This window comes from Leuresthes tenuis, unplaced genomic scaffold (assembly GCF_036924035.1).
Source record: "Leuresthes tenuis unplaced genomic scaffold, fLeuTen1.0.hap1 SCAF_2, whole genome shotgun sequence".
Lineage (NCBI taxonomy): Eukaryota > Metazoa > Chordata > Actinopteri > Atheriniformes > Atherinopsidae > Leuresthes > Leuresthes tenuis.
In genome coordinates, this window is record NW_027325356.1 from 12,489,481 (window position 1) to 12,507,489 (window position 18,009).

Genomic DNA, 18,009 nt, shown 5'->3' on the forward strand with positions numbered 1-18,009 from the left:
CTTGACATTTCACTTTTGACATTTCACCATTTTGACATGACTGTGAAGGAGTTTTTCAAGTATGATAAGGCTAACTGGGGTTCAGCTTAGCCGTCAGGGTCAAATTGGTAATAGTCCTTTTGGAGGTCTGTAATGTGGATGGAGGGCTGCTTGCTGCAGTATCAGGTAGTCCTGGAAAACTCCCACTTGAGGCTGGGAGAAAGGAAGATGTTAGGTTCACCAGTTGCAAAACACCTTACAAAAATCGTAAATTTGTTTCCACTGTACTAAAATGTTGTATGTGCACAATATCTTCATTTCTTCTTTGTGTCACAATAGTAACTTTTTTGGACCCACAAAGCAGACAGAAGCTGAAAGTAAAATCCAAAATATTTATTTTACAAAGAGTAGATCATTGTACATGGGGACTGTTTGTGCTGCACAAGTTTGACAAAAGTTTCACAGCAATTGCTGTCACACTGCAATTTAGAAAGTACTCTTTAGCATCATTTTTTCAATATGCAGCTAACACTTAGAAAGGGGGTATTTGAGGGCCAGACCATAATAATTTAAATCCTAAGCAAGTGGTTTGGATGGCTAAACCTAGCCAAGTGGTTATGATTCCTGAAGCTCACCAAAGAGAGTTTAAAAGAAGACTGAAATCAACTTTACATTACATACATTACTCAAACCTGAGATTTCAGGACAAAAGTCACATTTTTTTTATCTACCACCATCCCTACAATGTCAAAAATTTTATTTGTTGCTACTATAAAGGAAGAAAACACTCCTGCATGTTGAAATTTTAGCTTTTGGACTTTTCATGGGAGTGGCAGTGCTCAACTTTCAGCCTTGTATCAAAAGACTGCATGCAGTCATGGGTCTACTATCATCTCCAGTCGATTTGCAGTGATTTGAATGTTGACAACTTGGTGGACTTTATTTTTCAACTCTGCATTGCCCTTACTCTTGTAGCCCCAAAACACATTTTAAGAAATACATATTTACTGTAACCCCTACTGCATCTCACATGGAGGCTCTGACAGAAACATCTGCTGCAGGTAAAAATGTGATGGGATAGGATGGATCCCTTTGAACAGTCTGTACAGCAGCAGAGAGCTTGCACGCTCAGTCCCACTGTGTGGGGCTTACCTCTGTGGTCCAGTTAAAAATAATAAACTAATCTTGCCAGAAAGATTCTACAAAGTCATGTTGATCAGTAATTGTGGTCTAAAGCCTGTAGGATTGCCTGAAGCCATCCCTTAGAACGCAGCTCACAACTTTGATTTCCAGCCCCTCACCACACCGTTTTCTTTTATGATCACTGAACATTTTTGACAGGTTTTGATGGCATCTTTGTGGCCTCTTTAACATGACAAAAAAATCATGTATGTGACTCTGAAGGGCTCAAAGAGCAAAGAAACTTATTATCTAGTGTTACTTTGAGGCCTTGCCATCTGCATCTACAAACCATCCAGAAGGTGTACTGTGCATTCATGTTGTTAGAATATGAAGTGCATAGCCAACATTAAGCTTTATTGTGCATAGGTATATGTCATAGTTGTTACCCCTGTCATGAATCCACTCTGATTGTTTGTGCTCCATCCTCAACCTCCAATGTCATTTCAGACACAGCTACTTCCATCTGCCCCAGTTTACAACCAGTTAATCACCTAACCTTCCTCTGTTCTCTATTCACCTGCGTCCCCTTCACAAATCAACCTCTGCTGTACTTATGCTCACAGGTGTTTGTGCTACATTTTCTAGATTGTCTTTGTGCTTTTCCTCTCAAGCACTGTTTTACTAGTTTGTGCCTCCCCTGGTTTTTAGACCTGCCTAATATCCTGGTCTTGTGGTTTACTCCCTCAACCTTTTCAGCTTTGCAGGCTAGCATGCATCTTCATCTATTCAGGACAATTTCAGATAGATAGATAGATAGATAGATAGATAGATAGATAGATAGATAGATAGATAGATAGATAGATAGATAGATAGATAGATAGATAGATAGATAGATAGATAGATAGATAGATAGATAGATAGATAGATAGATAGATAGATAGATAGATAGATAGATAGATAGCTAGCTAGCTAGCTTTGTTGGTATGACGAGAGGAGGAGCTTCAGTATAGTTTTGATGATGGGTTACTTAGACAAATTGTATGAAACTCATGTCATCAACAGCCAGCATGACAGTGTGTCCTCAGTCAGCATACATACATATTAATTAACCTTTCACTGACATCTGTTGAAGCCTTGATGGTTGAAGCTCTCCAGGAATTCTTTCCTTGTTAAAACCGACATAGTTGCTGTCGGTTCTATCACAGACACTTTCTGTTTACAAACTTTCTTCCACTTCTGCTTCTCCCTCAGCGGTTGTCATGGTATGGAAAAGCTGTCTTTCTCAAGAACAACAACAGGAAGGGAGGGATAGGGGCGAGGTAAGTAGGTTCTCATTTGCCCCTCTCTCTGCCCCACAAAACACTTAACTTAAATCAACAGATATTCTAACCAAAGCCTGTCTTGTACATTTCAGTGAGATCTTAGGAAATTGTGCCAACTTGTAAAAAATAAGCATATGTCACCTTTAAGAGCTGAGTTGCTTTGTGAAGTAAAGTCCTCAGGAGGAATTGAATATACCCTGTTGCACTGTAGCTTTTTTTCCATCCTAAAATGGTAAAAGTTTGGAAACACTAATAGATTTCCTACATCTCACTGAGCAGCCATACTGAAAAATTACGGATGAAGGACTTGGTTCAAACAGGTAGTCCTTACCTTTTTGTGACTTGGTCACATGAAGAGTTTATGTTAGGAGATGAAAAAAAAACAGAAGAACAATCACTGGAGAAGGATTAAAGGACACTTGAAAGGTTTGTAATAATAATTAAAAAAAAAAGCAGATTAATCTTTCTCAGACCATGAAAAATAAAATCCATAATTCCCTGGTCTGATGAAACAAAGACCATTTCCCAATGGAATGTGTGGGAGAGATCTAGCATCTAATCACCTCAGCATCCCTTCATTAATACAGTCCCTTCCGTCAAACATGGTGATGGAAGCAAAATGCTTTGGGCATGGTTTTCTGTAACACGGAAATTAGTCAGGATAGAGAAAACAATGGATGCAACAAAAAAAAAAGAAAGCAAAAAATATTGAGCATGTCTGAGTGAAATTATTTTCCAGAATGATAAGATTTCAGACAGGGTTCAAAAGTTACACTTAAAAAAGAAAAAGAAAAAAAATGATAAAACAAAAGCAGAATGTGGACCAGAGCCCAGAGCATCTCGGAAGAGACCTGAATATGACTGTGCACTAATGGTACCTTCTAACCTTGATGAAGAGAATAAGGGGATAGTTTTGGCAAGCTTGTAGAATCATTTATAAGAATACTTTAAGCTGCCAATGCTGCCAATGATGCTTTAATCAAGTACAACAGGAAACGTCTGAATTCTTATACAGATGGTATATTTTAGTATTTCGTGTAATTTGTATAATACCCCAAAAACTTTTTTTTCTTTGCCACTGAAGTGAGTTATGTGGAAATCAATGACAAGGAAATTCACTGAATCCATTTTAAGACAAGTCTGAAACGTAATAAATGTGAAAATCTTAAGGGATTGACATTTTGAATTGACTATTAATTGTGTGACCATTTAAATATTCTATTAGTCTTTTCTACCTTTGCCAACCCATTTAATTTTCAAAATCATTCCCAACAGTGATAAAGTTGTTTCATTTTACATTAATTTGATGGTTATCTGAGACACCAAGTTGTTGGATGGTTTAAATTGCTTGCTTACCAGTTGATGTGGAATGTTGTTTGCCACTGAATCAACAGGTTTACTCAGTGTGCACAGGATCAAAACCAAACAAGATGAAGCAGCCTTTAGTTTCTATGTTTCCCGCCTGTGGAACAAACTTCCACAATATCTGAGGTTGGCTGACACTGTCAGCTCATTTAAATCTGGGCTTAAAACATTACTATTTAATGCAGCTTACCAGTGAACTAGATATTGTAGGATAATCTGTAGCTATTGTTTTTATATTTGTCTGTTGTTGCTTTTGCTTTTTGTTTACTTTTTAAATGCATTTTCTGCACTGTTTTTCTTGCTTTTAGCTTTTGTTTTTAATGCTCTATTGTTCCTTTAATGTATTTCTCTTGTAAAGCACATTGAATTGCCTTGTCTATGAATGGTGCTATATAAAGAAAATTCCCTTGCCTTGCCTTACCTTCCCTTGGACAGGTGAAGGTTATTCACTAACAATGGGAGGTACCATTTTCGCTTTCAACCAGTCCTTCATTTGAAACAATCACATACTTAGGGAGTTTCTTCATACCCATAAATACAACCCATAATGACATCCTGTACAGTGAAGCACAACTTGGTTATTGTTTTAAAATAACCAATAAACCAACTAAGGAAACTTGGTCACTTCCTGGCTGGATCTTGCCAATAATCTAACTTAAATTGTTTTTACATTATGACTGTTACCATTATGGATCACAATTTTATAATTCACATACATCTCATGACTGCTAGAGGTCACATATTCTGCAAACATAACTATGGGCTGCTATGGCCTGCATGAACAAACACTCAGTGGGAACTTATTTTAGTACAGTTGCTGGACTTTACTCTACTATAAATCATGCCTGTAGTTAGAAGAAACTGGCTCCTACCTTCCTTTTCTATAAACGATGATCATCCCACTGTCAGTTTTAAAGCTATACAATTTATATTAACAATCAGCAAAGTCTTTAATGCCAACTTTTTAAACCCTTTATAATCATCTCTCACTGAATTCACCTGGTGCATTATTTTCAATACAATCCTAAATGTGCATCATGTTACAAGAGATGTGATGATCTAAAATCATTTGGTTCTGACTCTGTTTCAAAATCCTTAGATTACAGGTCATCAGGTTACCAACATGAAATTTTGAGCAGCACAATTGGAAATACAAGTGGAAGCCTGTAAGAATCAATATTTACATCAAGAAAATCAATTCAAACAGAACCCAAGATGTTAGATGAGCATACACAAATAATTTAGTTGTTGTTGGCTATTACAACAATACAGCAGGTTCACTAGAGGACAGAAAGGAGCAGACTTATTTCTTTTGGAAAAAGCTACTGCATGTTACCCTCTCAAGTTAGTAAGAAAATAGAAATATACTTTATGTTTACAGCTGCATCTGTACACAGCAGTCATTTAGCTTCTCTACTGATACAATGAATATAAGTTAAAAATGCTTCAGGAAAATGACACATTTGCATGGGGATGCATACATTTTCACCTGAGACTGGGTCAAAACTCCATATTTAACTGGTTGGGCAAGTTGGTAAACACCAGGAAGGAGGAAGGGAACAAGGAGACAAGTTAGGAGTTATAACAGCATTTGCTAGAATCTTACTCCCTTTCCAGCCTCTCTTGAAACAAAATGTCTCTTTTCTCGTTTCTGGAGTCTTCATCCGACGAAGACAGATGGATTTGCTTTTCCCTGAATACAGTCATTCAAATCCACTCTCACGAATGCCTATAGATACCACATGTATACCCTTACTCATACGTAAAAAAAAAATAAATTATATATATATATATCTAAACCAAAGGCACAAATGATGTACAGATTGCAGACATAGTGACTTTGACATAGTAATAGACTCCAGCAGGCACACACTCATTGCTTCAGAGATGGACAGCTGCGCAAATATGCCCAGCCCTCATTCTTGGGATCTGAGTGGAGCTCCAACCACAACAGCAAATATTTTCCCTGCTGTCATCTTCTCTATTTTCTCTCCCTTATTCATCGGAAGTGTGCCCAGGCAGTGGCAGGAAAGGTTCAGCAGCTTCGTGGCACAGCCGGAGAGCATGTGTCGCATCCGTCTTTTTTCCATCTTCTCCTTCCAAGAGCCACATGCTGAACGAGGGAGGAAGTGATGTCAAGGTGGGACCTTACCTGTCCCTTGGGGAAGATGAAATGTAAATTTTGCGAGGTGGGCTCATTTTCAGCAGTCTGGAGCATTCTGATAGGACATGACTGGAGGCTTATTTGATTAGCTTAATTCCATCCTCACGTGGACCACCACAGAAATGTTCCTGGGACATTTGTTTGAGAATTAGGCCCAGAGTTAATGAACAATTTGTTCCGTTGAGCAACGAACCACATGAGCAATCGTGTACTCGGTGAAAAGGTTTTCACGGTTGTGATGCCTGCCCAAGAAATTAGAAGAACCTACGACTGTAAAAAGTACAACCTTATTATTTTTTCTGTCCTCGGATGATAAAAAAACAGCCTTGTTAATTTCTCTATGGTTGGTTGATGCCTTAATTTGATGACTTGCAGAGGTTTTGTATTATCCTAGGGGCCTACTATTAATGTTGTTCCTCATGATTGCGTCACATGTTGTCCACTACTGTGCATGCAGCTGAATTTCACTCTGAAAAATATATTTTATCTGACTGTATATGCTGCATACAAAAAGATTCGCTCGAGGGTTGACATCTAAAAAGTTTCTCAGCATGAGCGTAGACATCACTCGAGTGAGGTCACCACATTTTCAGCTTACATGGTGCATCATTTACATTCACTCTATATGTTTCAATGATAATATCTCCATGAGATAAATGGCATCAGTCTAACGATTATATACATATACAATAACATTCAGTATTCAGTAAGAGACCAGCAAATATTGGAAGTAAACAGCTGACCATCTGTGTTAAAGCTGAAGAGAGGGTGGCTTCTACAATAGGATTATGAACCTAAACACACCTCAAGAACGAGAACTTCCTCAAGAAGTGCAGGATTCATGCTTTCCTGTGGCCTGAACAGTTCCCTGACCTAAACATCACCAAACATCTGAGTATAGAACTAAGTGTGTAAAAGATAGCTCAAGAGTCTCACAGAACTTGACTTTGGCAGTAAATGAGTACAGACAGACTATAAACTGCTAAAATTCAATAAAAGAAGTCACACTTCCATATGCTTATTTTATATTTCCCAACTCTTAAAGATGCAAATAAAATAAATCTTGTTTAAATCTGTTCTGATGATGATGCCAACTCTGTTCAAATCCAACAAGTTAGCAAATAAGGGGTTTATCTAAATTCCTCGTTTATGAATGACGGTTTGAAGGTATGCCAGCATTACACTAATACTTTGGAAATGGCTGAAAACATAATACATTGGACTGTGGTCAAAAGCTTGTAGAAAGTTATTAATGTGTATAATCATAATTCACAGCTAAGATTTAACAGTTGTTCTGTCATAGAACAAGCATACACTGAGAGAACCATTCAGTCAAATAGTAATACTTTTCTCCTGTAATTTGATAGGAAATTATGTTCACAAACAACTGTTTGTATCACATTGTAGCCATATTTCAGTGTTATAATGCTTCTGTTTTGTTGCTCCACAAAAAAGACGGTGTGAGTAGGGAGAAGGAAAGGAAATCCAATAATGTATTAATTATTATATTACATATATCTTACAAATCATTTAAGTGGGAGGTTACATTAATAGTGATGGTCTGCAGCTCGCTGCTCATATGATAAATGAAACATGATCCAGACAGACAGGATGAATATTACATTCACATGCATGAATGTGAATGCTTATGAGATGCCAAAACAGTGGTTTACAATAACTAATACAACCCAATTCCCTTAAAGGTTGGGAGGTTGTGGAAAATGTAGAAAAAACATAGCCAATGTTTTATTTACAATAGAAAACATAAAACTTATTGAATGTTAAAAATGAAACATTTCACTATATATAGGTATATATTGACTTTTTTTCATTTCTACATACATTTATCTTTTTGTTTTCTTATTATTTTACAGATTTCTTATTTGTAGCAGTCCTAATATTGAGTTAAAGCTCAATATTCAAAGAAGCCATATGTGAGCATGATCTTGAAATGCCGCCATCTTCTCTGGGCCTAAACTAATCTAAAATGAGCCGAGGTAAAGTGGAAAAGTCTTCTGTGGTCAGACAAATCTAAGTTTGAATTTTTTTCCCGGAAATCATGGACACCAAAGCCCCCCGTGGACTAAAGAGGAGAGCGACCTTTCAACTTGTTATCAGCGCTCAGTTCAAAAACCTGAATTTCTGATACTATAAGGAGGCATTAATGCCAATGGAATTGGCAACCCGCACATCTGGAAAGGCACCATTAGTCCTGAAATATATATACAGTTTTTAGAACAACATATGCTCCTCTTCATTGCTTTAAACATTACAAACTACTTGGTTCGGGTTAGGTATAAACAGTTAGATGGTTAAATATTAAAATGGTTAAAGTTAGTTCCTAAAATAAGATGATAAATGTTAGGAATACATTTAACAGATTAAAAAAGACCCTGTAATAATGTGTAGCATCAAAATACTCTTTCCCTGGAATCTGATCTTAAGGACAGACTTAAGCGTTTGTTTGTATTCTGACTTCACCAATCTATCTGCATGGGTTTCTTTGGTAACAATGTAGGTGTCAGTAATTACATATCCACGCTTGTGACTGGCTTTCCAGCTGTTGGCTCCATTCATCTTTGCCTGCAGAATCCTGCCAACAAAATGGTTGCAGACAATTTGTTTCTGCATCTATACACTGTTTTCCTTCATTACCCTTGGCTTATAGTGGGGTTGACTCTGTACAGCACTGTCATTGCTTTAAATTCATATTATCATTGTATGTCACAATATGACCAATAGTTTTGAAGAAATCTATTCTCAACTTCATTATAAACCAGCTCCAAGTTCTGTGGCTGAGTATAAAATTTCAGCCTTTTTTAAGAATGTACTCAATTAAAAATTAGCACATGTCAGTTGCCAACCAGTTGCTGCTTGATCATACATGCATTCGGTCCTTCCATACCACCAGGCTACTAGCACAAACTAGGAAAAAAAGAAAGAAGAAAAAAGTGTCTATCTGTATATCACCTGTCTTTTTCTATATCAACTCTACATCCTATCCTCTGTTCCTCTTATTCTTATTTGTCTTTCTCTGTCTCCCTTACTCTTCCTCTCTCTGCCCTTCCTCCTCCGGCCTGCCACGCTCTCATTTGTCACATTTACAATGGAAACATCCGAATTTACAGATGCTATCAATTAATCACCTCCGCTCTAATTACAATCCAATTAACCTCTGTTTCCACGCACCACGCTGCAGGACGGCCAACACCCGCCCTACTCAATCACTCTGCTCAGAGACAGACAGACAGGGACACAGAGAGGGAGGGAGAGTGGAAAAAAAGTGAGATTTAATGGAAGATGAACAGAGTGGTGTGGAAAAGGAGGATAGACAGATGGACTAAGAGCAGTCCTGCCAGCCCATATACCGTTATTCAGGAGCTGTTTCGATCACAACCATTATTTAGATTTAAAACAGTGCATCAGCTTGCAATATTCAACAATACTGTTTTGTACTTTAAACTAAGTGGCAACTGTTTAGGGAAACTGACATTAGGTCCATCACAGAATGAGCCTATAGCTGCATGCATACATGCAGCACATAAACTAATCACTGGAAAGTAGACAGAAAACTGTAAAGCAAAGGAGTTCAGAGAGAGGGCGGGCAGTTATGAAAAAATAAATTAGAAAGACGGGGAAAAGAGAAAAAAAGAGGCTTAACTCAAGAGCTGATGTCTCAGTGGAGGATCACAGGTGTGACTTGTGCAGAGACAAAGAAGGAAGAGTGAGCTCAAGGGGGGGAGAGTTAGAGAGACAAAAGAGGAGGGAGGGAGAAAAAGAGGGACGGAGCATTCTTGCTGCTTTTGTCAGGAGGATTGAAGAAAGAGGAAGGATGTGTCCATTACAGACACGAGTGTTCTCCTGGTGCACTGGGAAGCTGGATAGTCACCATAAACCACCTGTGCACAAGTGTGTGTATGTGCATGTGGATGGGACGTCTACACACTCATATCTCAAACATACATGTACAATATGCTATTGTATCCATTCAGTCACGCATTGACATGTTATAGCATGTGCTTACATGAATTCGGAAAGAAAAACGGCAGACACGCTTAAAATAGACGCATGCTACATGTCACATATTATGATACACTTATATACTGTACATGCCTTATGTAGGCATGCTCACATTGAACTGAAAATGAACACACACAGACACACACATCCTCTTATTCAGCTCCAGCACAGATGGATATACACCATGACTATTAGCAGCTCTGGATTTACAGTGGCCCGTCAGCCTTCAGCTTTTAATGCCACGTGGGGCCTGTTTTACAGCGCTGCCCCAGGGCCCCAATCGGCTTTCAATTAGCAGGTGAGCTGCAGCCCTGTTCCCAATCAATAGCCCAGTACAGGAAAGCTGCAAGCACCCTGGGGTCCCAGCTTGAAGGGAGGAAAGAGGAGGAGGAGGAAGGGGAGGAGAGTTTGGAAGGGAAGGGAGTTGGCAAGAAAGGATGAGGTGGAATCATGCCATGCTACTGGGCCAGAGGGCTGTTTGAAGGGGTTGGACCTGTCACTTCCTCTCTTTCTGCACACATACTAAACACATTGGAAGAAAAATGCATCAATGCAAAATTTGTACGAACATTCAATATTCAAATCTAGCTTTTCTTTTCTTTATTTTCTTACACATAAACAAATCTTTACTGTTAAAGTCGACTAACAAATCAATGAGTTTTAATGTGCTGCTGAAAACCACGAGAGAGGAAGCTTCCTTCTAGCTAAAATTTAAAAAACATAAAAGTTGCAATTCTGTATGTCTTGAGGGAAATATGAATGAAGAAATCTTACTGACTACAAGCTAAAATCTTAATTTCCACTTACAACTCAAATAGTTGACTAGTTTTGTTGGCAATGATTTCTATACAGACATACCGTACTTTGCAAAACTCTTTAGCCATTCCTCAATTCTTTAAATATTGTCAGGAAATAAGGAGATAGCTGCAGCGATCTTACTGAAAACATGTGCAGATCATTGCTTGTTCTCTCTGTGCATCCACAGGTACTCTTTAAAGACTCCGGCTTCCTCCCACCATACAAAAACTTGCATGTTAGGGCAGTCTGTGATTCTTAATTGACCCTAGGGAGTGTGTATGGGCATGTATGGTTATTTGTCTGGTTTGTCTCTGTGTTGGTCCTGTGATGGACTGGTGACCTGGCCCTTCCCCAAGCCTGAAGAGGGCAGCCTGAACCATCCTAGACAAGTTGTCTTGCAGTTTCTTTACGTAGTTCTCAGGAATAGTTCTTCAGGCGTCTTGAATGGATGTTGGCTGCCTTATACCATTATCTGTCAAGATGATCCAACTCTGCTTAAAAAATAATATGGTCCGGGCTCTCTGTAAGTTTCATCACTGCGTAAGACCTGTTACTGACCTGCCACTGATTTTCAGACCAGTTCTTACTAAAGAATGGCTTCTTGACAGCCACTCCTCCATGGACACCATTTGTAATGATGCTTCAGAGAACAGTGGAGGGATCAACTGAAGGGTCAGATGCATCTTTCAGGCCCTGTGTCAGCTGAATTTTCCCCCAATCTTAAGTACATCACTTTCAGATACTGTTCATCCGCTTTTTCTTTTGTCCGCTATTCATAAAATATCATAAGGACACTGTACACAATGCTGAAATATATGGCAAGTTTCCAGCTAATAGCTCTTTGGGAATCACCTCATTGGGGTGAAATATTATTTTATGACTGTCAAAGTGTTGTCACTGGTCTTTTTGGAAGATGCAACTAAAGAAATGGTGTGTCTTAGTAACAAAGAGTCTAAAGATACTATTTAAAATGGGTTCTTTGCTTAGTTCTTTATGTGTAGATAAAGCACTGGTTTATCTGTTGAGTTAGGAGATTTTCAATTATTCATATGACAGTGTGAACTGGCTTAACAAATACAAAAACATATTCCTCTGAAAACGGGCAGCTACGAGAAAAGAAAGACTGAAATTGAGAGGAAACCCCACAGACCACTTTAAAAGATCACAAGAAAGTCTTTTCCACAGTAATGTTTTTCCCAGGTAAAAAATCATTTAAACAAGTGACAGAGTGTGTAAAGAAGACAATAAATCAGCTTATTTCAAGGAGAAGTCAGTTTATTCATGAATACTCTTGAAATTGACTTTGTGGCAGAAGGCACACAGGAATTTGTGCAACTCACTGCTTTACTTTATGTGGTGACTGATATCAACACAGGTAATAAGCTAAGATAATAAAAGATGGAAAATTTGACAAAATATTGTGAGATTTGACATATCTACATCTTTCAAGAAATATCAATAAAACCAACAGGAGTCAAACTAAGCTGATAAACTGCCTGACAGGAGAACAGCAAATTCTGCACTTTGTGGTGGGGACATTTTAATGCTCCTGCATTGGAAGTTAAATTATTTATGACTATAGGACTGAATACAAATGAAGCGACTTGGGTACTTTTTTTACAGTGCACACACTCCCGTTCATATGTGCACATAGACAAATATGCATGTCCATGCCTGCACAGCTGTCAGATCCACATTCTCATCAAGGCTCAGCTCAGTCCAACTCCACAGAGAGGAAGCGCCAAACGAAACAAAATTAAGTGTTTCAATTCTCGTCCACCTCTCTGAGACACTATCGCATGGCAAAATAGCCAAGTCATTTTAATTAGACTCACAGAGCACCACATGCTTCGGTCCCTACCCCCAACACATGAAAAAGAAGAATCCCGTTCCCTGTAGTGACAGCAGAGGGGGAGTGGGGGGGGGGGGGGGGGGGGGGGGGGCTCTGCCAAAGCAGGCAGCTTGGCACAGAACTGGCTTTCAGTGGATAACGATACAGAGCGCCATTTTTACATCATGCTGCACTGATTGTTAGAGGAGCAACCCCCATCAAGCAAATTTCAGACTGCATATATCTATTTATTTCCCTCTCCTGTGTGTTTTGTAACTATGTGGTAACAAAGGAAGCGTGTAGCAGGGAGAAGAGGTTAGAGAAGAAAGGAAGGCATGGAGGAAGACGAAGAAGAGAACGAGGAGGGGAGCCAGAGGGTTACTGAAATGACATGGGTGTCTTTGAAGGCACCACAGCGAAAGCTGGTTGGAGGGGCTGGGTAGATACGGGAGAGGTGGGAGAGATAACTGTGTCCCATCCAACACCCGGCGCCTCCGCTTTTCTCCATGTGCCAATTTTATCCAAGGGGGGCATTGAGGGTCTTTGAAGGCATTCCAGCAGGAGCTGTATGAATGTGTATGCTTGTGTGGATGTGTTTTTTTCACATACATGTACACAACTTCATGTGCACAGATACAAAGTGGAACATTAATGTGTGGCATTGAGAGACAAAGTAAATAAGGCAATGTGAATGAGTTCAGGTATATGTACCAAATGTGTACACTGCACATTTCTATTCATGTGTGTTTGAATGCGTGCCTCCATGTGTGATGAGAGACCAGCCTGCTACAGTACAGCTCACTCTGAGTGGTGGAGAGGCAGAGCTGGAGCTGCTGGAAGGCGGAGAGACAGGCAGCTCTTCCCTCCACACATCTCTGTTCAAAGGCGCCATCAAAGTCTGGCAGAAATGTCAGTGCTGCAGGCAGGGGACCGGCCTCTGAATGTCAGTCCTTCTCAGGTCAACACCGAGAGCCAGCCCGCCTTGCACAGACAGAGAAGGGGGGAGAAGAGGGGTGGAGGGGATGATGAAGATAAAAAGTGGAAAACACAAGGACAGTGATTAGGAGAGCATGATAAAATTATGAGGAATAAGACAGTGACATGATGTTATAGAAGGAGGAAGGGAATGAGGAACGAGTTGGAGACAGTGGAGTGAAAATATCAACCGTGAGGACATGAGAAAAAAATGTTGGGTTTGGTTTGGTTTTTGGCAGGACTGAGTTTCTTTCATTCTATCTCTGTGTGTTTCTACGGGTGCGGCAGGATGTCAAGCGACTACAGGACAGAGATCTAAGGGCGACTTTGAGCGTGAGAAGTGATAAAGGCACAGAAAAGAAAAGCAAGTCACACAATGGAAAATCGTTTGCTTTTGCATGCATTAAAAGTGCAGGGAAATCACACGGTAACACAGATAGAATGGCACACACACAATAGAGAGAGCGGGAGGGGGCAAGCTTATATAGAAGACATGCACAGTCACAGACACACACACTAGTGATCGTCCCAGTGCAGGCCATGAGGAGCCTGTCAGATTATAGGAGGGTAATTGAATGGTAACGGAGCAGACAACACATCTAGCACAGCCGGACTCCAGAGGCGGCCGCCACCATACCAGAGCTCAGGGGAAATTCAGGGCCCACTCTATGGTGAATTGGAGATGGGGCATTGCTTGTGTGTGTGAGAGAGAGAAAGAAACAGAAAGAGAGAGATGATGGTTGGTAGGGACAAAGGGGAGTTCTCGCTGTAGCACTGAATACGGTCACTAAGAATTTGAACATGGCTTTTTTGAGAAATGCTTGATATAAGTGGAAAAAGAATGAAAACATTTTGAGAAAATGATACAAATGAAAAAAGAAAATGAAGGAGCCAAAAAACAAACACAAAGACCCCTGTAAGATGCAAAAAAGAAAACTATGGAGTGATCAACAGAAAATAGCAGAGAAAGTTGTACATGGGAAAATATAAGACTTCCAATGCAGAGGCAAGAAAACATCTCCAGGGCAAAGGAACCGGAGGAAAGAAGACTGTAAGAGTGACAAAAAGAAAGAAAAACAGTACAAGAAACAAAGACAAAAGAGAAATGGCTATATAATGAACATGAGTGGCCATCTGCCGACGATAAAGAAAAATTGACAATAATTGTGTGTGTTACAAAGGCTTCAAAGAGAAGCATGTGCCACCCAACATAAAGAGAGGAAGACAAGTGATAAATGAATGTAGATTTTTTTTCCCCCAGTGGCACTTTAATGGCAATAAACACTGAGTGTCATTTTATTCCCAAATGAATATCAAAAGACAAGCAGACATGACATGCACACAACACACATTATAGTACTGACTGAATGATTTGAAAAAGTGTGTGAGCAGAAGTCCGCTGCCTCCCCATGGACAGGAGCTCAGACGCTGGAAACTAACATGCAACTTCACTCTGGGGAGAAAGACAGAATAAGGTTGTGGAGAATAAGAATAGAAAAAGAGAGAGGGAAAGAAAGACACTATAAGGGATGAGGGAAATAAAATGAAGAGAGGATGAAAGTGTGAAAAGAGGAGAGAGACAGGAGGGGAGAAAACAAGGTCTGCTGGGTGTAAAGTTTCCCCTGGATATGATATGTGGATACAGGCATGTCATCAAGCCTGTGAAGTGGAAATAATAAAGAATTAGGATTGTCTCTGAAGACAAGGGGAATTAATCCAAACTGAATTACAAAGGGGGGAGTGGAGGAGGGAAAAAAATCAACATCAGCTATTTCCTTTTCCTCCGCTTCAAGGCTGATAGGGGGCGGTTTGTGCCAGTACTGTGAATCCCATAAAAATTAAATTAATAACAAAGGAAAGAATCTCTCACACACACAGATAGAAGCATAGCTAAATACAAGCTGAAAATGTTGTTGCACGGGGGGTGGAGGGAGATAGTTTTGCAGAGAGCAAGGGTGCAGATGGAAAAAAGAAAGATTTGAGGGAACTGAGGGTGGGCACTGTTGCTGCCAGATTGCACTGCTCTTTTGTTCCCCCTCGCCTCTCTGGAAAGGGCTGCCGGTGTTAAAGAGGAGATGGCGCGGAGGCCATTGTAATAAATGCCACTTGTAAATTGCGGAGTGGAATTATACAGCGTGCAGATGGATCCATACGCCTGAGCAAAACGTGGCCAAAAAAACTGGGAGCGATAATTAAGACTTAGGGGGTGAATGACAGAGCCATTTGTGACGACGGAATATGGCGTCTCCCTGCTCTCTGGGAAACAGAAGGGCTCGAAGAGGCTCGGTGTCACAAAACATTACCCACACAGCTGTTGGCTTTATGAGCAAGCAATGGTGTACTCCTTTCCTCCCTCCCTCTCATCCACACCGTGTCTCTTTCTACCACCACCACGCACCTCTCTCCCCTTTATCGCCACACAGGGGTGCTATTCTTTGCCATTTTGTGCCACTTTAAGATGCCCCCACTCCCTCCAAAAAAGGACACCACCACCATCAGCTATTCCATCCATCTACAGCCCCTTCTTCGCCTCACACCACCATTGCTATCTCTGAGGGACAAGACAAGGACTTGCACTCCATCATTCATATCCTGGCAAAAAAGAGGAGGAGGAGGAGGAGGAGGATGAGGAGGAGGAAGAGGAGGAGGAGGAGGAGGAGGCACTCCGCATGCACACAAATATAGAGTAACATCCAGGCTGAAAATTCAATAAAAAGCACCGACTCTGACAGTGCTTGGTAATGTTTTGAATGGGAGTTTGGGCTTACTGGGGCTTTGGGCTGACTGTAAAGTAGCAAAATCGAATTCTGTTGTTTTTGCTTTCTTTGCTTTCAAAAACATGTTTGTATGCCATCCTTGCAATTACGGTGATCACACGAATCCCTCATGCGTCACTGCTTGTGAGGTTCAAGAGTTGTATCCGGGCTTTGTTCCCGGTGGGGTTTATTTCACTTCAGTCATCATTAGACATTTGCCTCCGTTGCATGACTGGGAGTTCACCACACCTGCTCAACAAGTGCAGCCACACTCTCATGTAGCCAAAAAAACAGATTTTGCTTTTTGTAAATTAGTACTGCGCCTCTACAAGGCACCTCTGCAAATGTATCCTTCATGGCAAATACAATCTTCACAATTGTGAAGTGTCTACCATACTCAGCCCTCCAAGTTCTAATTCCCCCCGCTTAAGTTAATCTATCTCTTTACCCGGGTGGCAACCCTGTCTTCTGGTCTGGTCTGGCTCTTCGTCCCAGACCCGGGGGGCCTCCATGGTTTGCAAAGTAGCCTGCGAGTCTTAATTCAGACGAGACCCCTTCGCGCCCCGTTAAACCACTGACCTTCTCTGTCACTGCTGTCGCCCGCTGCCGATGACGACGGGGGCCTGAGCTGCAAGCCAAGAGACCCTGTGCTCAATAAAACTGTGGGTGATTAAACAACTCCCAGTAATTGCTCCTTTTATGCAGAAATCAAACGGTCACACTTATTACAGAGGTAAGAGAAAGGGGGGCCGGGGGCCTCTGCTTCCGCTGAGGGCCAGACACCCTCAGTGACCCTGCGCCCTCGCGTCACTATTCCTTTATCTGACCAAACAACCACGGTGTAATGTGCGCCTGTGTTTACCTGCATGCGTGTGTGTGCTAAAGCCTCGTGTGTGTGTGTGTGTGTTAGTGTCTATGTTCAGTACGCAAAGGAAGCCGTCACAACAAACACAAAGAAGAATAACACCAGAGCTCCCCTCAGTGGTCAAACGTTGAACTACGTATGAAAAAACACTGTTTGGACCGTGACTTGTGCCACTAGCCAGCTGGCTTTGGTTATAGGGGACAAAGCCAAACCAAGGGACCATGTCCAACATGAGGGCCGGGTTTCAGAGATCATAGTAATTCGTGAACCATACACATCATCTGCTAGTCACACTTACAAATACAGATATTAGTACAAAGGCCCAGCCACATGCCCTCAAATGGTTCGGTTCACAAAAGGGAGGCGCCCAATTACCGTGGCCACAAGAACAGTACACACATAAAGTGCCTTTCAAGGGTCCACGAGTGCTTCGGCCTCCCTGCGATTAAGCCAGCTCTACACAAGTCGTACGCGTACCAAAACCTATGACAAAACAGCCGTCAGACCGAACTGTCACAGAGATTTGAAAGAGGAGAGCTTTCTGTGGTCAGAGAGAGCCAGAGAAACCATGGTAGGGAAGACGGTTTGAGCAGCTGACTGGTCAACAGCTGTTAGTGGTGTCGCCCTTCTGAGGTGAGCTGGAAGCTGAAATATTTCAAACTAACTGAATTGGGTGTAAAAAAAAATGAATGAGTGATGCAATAGAACGAAAACATTTAGGTTTCATGTTGGCCTCTAATTTGCGCAGCGTATGTCTGGCTTCTCTTGCACCACTTCCTCCTGAGCTAAATTAAGTACATTTAAGAGGGAAA

At 40.9% G+C, this 18,009-nt stretch overlaps 1 protein-coding gene across 1 annotated transcript in view; it reads right to left on the reverse strand.

Moving 5' to 3' along the window:
• Window positions 1–18,009, reverse strand: part of LOC140301651 (trans-1,2-dihydrobenzene-1,2-diol dehydrogenase-like) — a 208,614-nt gene that overhangs the window by 146,727 nt on the left and 43,878 nt on the right. The gene's annotated exons all lie outside the window — the stretch shown is intronic.